Raw genomic sequence first — 5,668 nt, 5'->3', positions numbered from 1 at the left:
GTTTTTATATTTCATATTTTCTCTATTTGTTTTCCCCTCTGGTTTTATAATTGAAACCTTATGCAGGAAAACAGGATTTTTGTGTCTTAAAATATCTACCTGACCTGACTATTTTTATTATTAAAAAGCAGATAGCATTTTAAAAATTCTTCACGTATGAGGCACTCAGTTCAAACATGAAGGTGTCCTTGTTTGATATCCCAGTGAGCTACAGAGTTCCTGAATAACCTTAGGACAGTCATTTAGCTGAGACTCATCACCCCTCTCCCTGCATACACGTGGTGCAGCTGTGTGCATCTGAGCTGTCTTTCCCATTATAGACAGAAAATGTGACAGAATTTGGGACATGATTCATCTGTGTAGGATGGGAGAGGATGAATCATGCTCTAGATGCATACATTGACCAGCTCTTCACTGGAAGTCAAGATGCTCAGGTACAGACGTCCACACTGCACATACCAACCCTCGTAGGCCCCATCTCAATCCCTCTGTGTCAGTAAAAGGATGAGGCAGACACTTCTGGAAGTAAATCCATCCCATCCCAATGATGATGTCCCACACACCTGCGTGATCTTCCTGGAGATGATACCAATCATTCCATGCCAGCCATGGAGAGCTGACATAGATATAAGCCTTTAAATATTTATAGGGAGTTAAGAGGAACAGAACAAGAGGTAGATAATGTATTAAAAAGAAATTCTTCCCTGTGAGCGTGGTGAGGCCCTGGCACAGGCTGCCCAGAGAAGCTGTGGCTGCCCCATCCATGGGAGTGTCCAAGCCCAGGAAGGTGTCCCTGCCTATGGCAGAGGGTGGGACAGGATGGGCTTTAACATCCCATTCAACCCACCCATTTTATGAGTCCATGAATCCCTTTCTAGCAACACCATTCAGGAGACCCGTGGTAAGGAAGCCAAAGCCTCCTCCTTCGCAGTTACACACACAGTGCATGTGTGTGTGTGAGACTGTAGGTGTGCAGACAACCCAAATACAAATGGTGCCAGCACAGCTTCTACCACAGACATGAGTAAAATCCATTAAATAAATTCTGTGCCTCCGCTGCCAGAGTGGGAGACACTGCTGCAGCAGAGGGGGAAAGAAGAAGTAGTAAACTTTTGCCTTGGAGCAAAGTATTGCATTACATAGTACAGAGACTGGGAAAGACACAGAAAGACCACGTTGTAAAAGCCAATTATCTAAATAAGGATGTAAGAATCATATTTAGCCCCATTAAACTATCCCAACTGCTAATTGTTGTAGTTGTGCTTGCTGTACAAGCAGCACAAGATATGGCAGAACTGCTCTGGGATGTGGCTTCATTTAATGCTTGTTGTAGGAAACAAGGTCACTTGCGCACCTTTTTTTCCTTTGGGGTGTTTTTTTGTTTGGTTGTTTGGTTTTTTGTTCTTTTTTTCTTATTTTAAAGGTCTGTGGCTGAGGGTTTTATACCTACTCTCAGAAACAGTGTTGCATTCATCCTTAGTGACTGTTTTGAAATGCCCTGCTTTATTCATTTGCTTTCAACATCACAGGTTGATCCCTGGTAGAGCCTCACTTGGTAAAGTCATTACGACTCAGCCAAGCGTTCTGTCACCATCCCAAAGTTTTTCCCTCTAGCTGTACATGGTATTTCTTCTCTATTCCTTTATGTCTTCTTATGAGAGAAATGTGCTTTTGCAAACTGTTTCTTTTCAAGGCCCTGGTGAGGCCACATCCCTTGAAGTCAGCGTGTTTTCTGACTGGGCTTTCAGCACAGAAGGGGAAAGATAAATTATCCAGGCTTGGCTTCAGGAACCTTAGCACAAGGCCAAGCTCCCAACACAAACAGCAGCCCTGTAGAGAAGTTGGCTCAAGGGTTACTCATCACCCATCATGCTGGTCATGCACCATCTCACTGTTCTGACCAAAAAATTGGTGGTTTTGTTCTTTGCATGAGGCCACCAGGGCACTGTAAGCAGCGTGATGGTGCTATGCTTGGAACGTTTTCTTTAGCAGCACAAGCCAAAGAGAAACCCAGATCTTGATCTTGGAGGCTTAAAAAATACACATCTCTGTGCTGTCAGCACCCTGCGCCTCAAAAGCAGGCTGCAGCCACTGTCTGCTGGGGGATGAGCAGGCACAGGTAGGTCTGGAGGTGAGTCCTAACCACCTGGCACTACCCTGTAGTCTGGAAAATGTTCTTAACAAGCAGGACTGCTCATTACCACACTGATGAATCGGTGTTTGCTAACAAAAGGCCCTTTCTCAAGGAATTCCTCATCAGCCCTAGGTGTGCCATAAGTGATTCAGGCTCTCATTAGCCTTAATTAGATAATTGTTAAAATGATTTCTCTATTATTCATGCAGCCTGTACCACTGAGCACCAGCCCATCGAGAGACTGACAGGTGCTCTCTGGGAAGAAATGGTGTTTTTCCAGGATGAAGTGATCCTGCAGGGATCACTGTGCCCATCACAGCCCTCCAGGATCTTACCCAGCTGTTGCAGCCCCTCGGGCTGTTTTGCTGACCCTTCAGTAACTGCCCTTCTGGGATTTTTGTAATGCCGTGATATGAATTTTTTTTTTTTTTTTTTTTTTTTTTTTGGCACTACTTCTTTCACCCCAAATTTGGTAATTCTTCAGCCTTCTCCTCCAGCCATGTCCCAAGTTGCCTTCCCATCTGAGGAGGGTGAGTGTGCTTCATTCAGGACAAGATTGAGTTCCCTCCAGTCCATAAGAAGAAAGCAAACAGGAATCATAAAAAGGGTCTAGTTGGTCTTTCTTTCCTAGTCCCAGAACTTTGATGCCCAACTTGATGTAGATTACAGGGTGTTACAGATGGCTCAGTGATTTAAAATCACTAGCCTGGGACTACAGACCCCACTTCCAAAAACTTCAAGGTTCACCTTGGCAAAATCTCTTAGGCTGGAACTTTTCTTGCCTGCAAACAGGCCTCTAAAAGCTCAGCCACCAGGCTCCCTCTGCAGCCAGTGGAAAAAGAGAGGCAGAACACCCTTTTTTTTCTTTCGTTTTTCGCAGCTCAGCTAGGTATATTAGGTAAAAAAGATACCAATCACTCTCTGGAGAGACTAGTTTCTCTCTCCAGAGAGGAATTGACTGGAAAGGGGTCTAATATGACAATATTGCCCTTAACCCCTGACAGTTAAATGATGTGAGCAAGACAAGAATTTTAAAAATACACAGGTCCCACATCTCAGTTTCAGAGGTAATTGAGCTGTGCAGTCCTGTTAAGTACAGGGTTTAGAAGCTCTGAAGTCATGTTTCTGCTTTGTAAAACCCACAAGTAATTTTTCCTGGTGGGGTTTAAAATGAGCATAAGTTTTCATGTGCTGTGATGACTTAGACACAACCTCTTGGCATTAATTCTCCCTGCTGCTAACAGCTGTACTGCACAGCTCATGGTGGTTGCTGTTCACAGCAAAGGGACCACTCACCCTTCTTTTTTGAGGCATCCCTAAGACTTCAAGACCACAAGAGATGTCCCAGTCTCCTTTACATGAATCCAGTGCAGCTCTCTGAGCCCACCTCACCCCTTGAAATCCTTTGGAAACACTCCAGGGAGAACATGAGCAAATAAACAAAGTAGACAGAATCATAGACTTGTTTAGGTCGGAAAAGCCATCTAAGACCAGCAAGTCCAAGAATAACCCAGCACTGCCAAGGCCACCACCAACCCACGTGCCCAAGTGCCACATTCACACAGCTTTTGATCACTTCTGGGGATGGTGATTCCAGCACAGTGCTCACCAGAGGGTTATCTCTGTTACCAGATCAATTGCTAAATATGACCATTAACCTCTGGAGAAAAGCACCCTTCAGGACAGCCAGGTGCTGGCCTGGCACTGCTTTAGAGCCTCTTCCCTGCTTCTGCTCTTGATTTCAGACCCCATGTCCCTCCCAAAAATTATTGGGTACCCTCACTGCAGCACCCAGGCTGTCTATGGGAATACCAGGAGCTTTCTGTTGGCAGCTGTGGGCTGAGATGGCCTGACTTCCAGCTGAAGGTGCCCAGAGCTACACCCAAGGTAATTACCTTACAAAGCCCCAGCGCTCATGGGATACATCCAGGCAGAAATATCTGGTTTTCCAGTAGGACCTGGGCACTTCTTACCTCAGGGGGATGTAAATTCCCAATATCTAACCACTGCAAATTCCCTCAGCCTAGAGGACACACAGGAGGAGAAGAGGAACTCTAGATCAATGTCCCCTACACCAAAGTCTTCCTGGCTTGCCACAAGGAAAAGCCAAAAAATGGCTGTTACCAAGGCTGCCTCAAAATGAAAACAGGGACTGGGCTCAGCTCTGGCCGGAATCAGATAACCGATCAAAAGAATAAAGAGGGATAATAAAACCACTCCCTCTCTCTTCTTTTGCTCCTTGCTTGTTCCTGCACTGAGCACAGCTTTTCAAAACCTCAAAACCTCCCTGTTTACAACACCATGAAGCACCCCTGGGCAAGGGCTGGAGCCCCTCTGCTCTGGAGCCAGCCTGGGACAGCTGGGGGTGTTCAGCTGCACAAGAGAAGGCTCCAGGGAGAGCTCAGAGCCCCTGGCAGGGCCTAAAGGGGCTCCAGGAGAGCTGCAGAGGGACTGGGGACAAGGCATGGAGGGACAGGACAAGGGGGAATGATTTTAAACTAAAACATGGGAGATTTAGGTTAGATATAACGAAGAAAGTCTTGGCTGTGAGACTGTGGCAAAGGTTGCCCAGAGAAGCCCTGGCTTCCCCATCCCTGGAAGTGTCCAAGGCCAGGTTGGAGCAACCTGGGATAGTGGAAGGACACCTGCCCATGGTAGGGGGTGGAATGAGATGGGCTTTTAGGTTGCTTCCAACCCAAACCATTCCCTGATTATCTGATTCAAGGTTTGTAGGTGTCTATTCCTTGCATAACCACAAGTTGTTGCTGTTGTTTTAGACCATTTTCTATCTTCTATAATCCTCCTCCCTTAGGCTCAAACAAATGAGTGATGCTTGGGTTTTGTTAATACAGTTCCACACAGCCTCTCTTGCCGGTGCAGCCCTCCTCAGGCTGACGTCGATGCTGAAGGACATCCCAAAGGCTCTCGCTGCCATGGGGACGAGCTGCCGGCAGAGAGAGCCAGAGCATTGGGGAACAGGCGCCGCGCAACGCGTGTGCAGGGCTGCGCTCAGCATCGTGCTACCAGGGGCGGAAGGAAAGCAGCTTTTGGTGCTCAAGGACCTTCTTCTGAGAGCATCCAGGGCCACCGATACTTTTGCCATCTGCCCATCAGTGTCCCTCTCTGCAAAGCAGCCTTTCCTGCAGCCAAGCATCCCTTCCTGCTGCTGCTGCAGGCTCCAACGCTGAGAGCCAGCCTGTCTGAGCTACCCAAAAACAGGCTCCCACCAGAAGATGGTGCCTATATTCCACTAAACAGGGGGCAAGCCCTTCACAGCACAGCCCACTTTGGGGCAACACCTAGAAGAAACCCAGCCACACTATATCAAAATCACCAGAGCAAAACACACAGCTGATGCCAGGCTCCCTCAGGCAGCGGGGATGAAATTTTGATGGTGTGACCTGCAGTGTATCTCACCAGGCTGCAGTGCACTGTATTTGTGTATTTTCTCTTTAGGGTTTATGTGGTAATAGACTTTTTAATGAGCAAGGCCCTGCAAGTATAATTGGAAGATTAATAAACCCGTACTCCTGC

This window comes from Corvus brachyrhynchos, unplaced genomic scaffold (assembly GCF_000691975.1).
Source record: "Corvus brachyrhynchos isolate BGI_N302 unplaced genomic scaffold, ASM69197v1 scaffold8, whole genome shotgun sequence".
In the NCBI taxonomy this organism is placed as follows: Eukaryota; Metazoa; Chordata; class Aves; order Passeriformes; family Corvidae; genus Corvus; species Corvus brachyrhynchos.
This window is presented reverse-complemented; position numbering follows the sequence as displayed.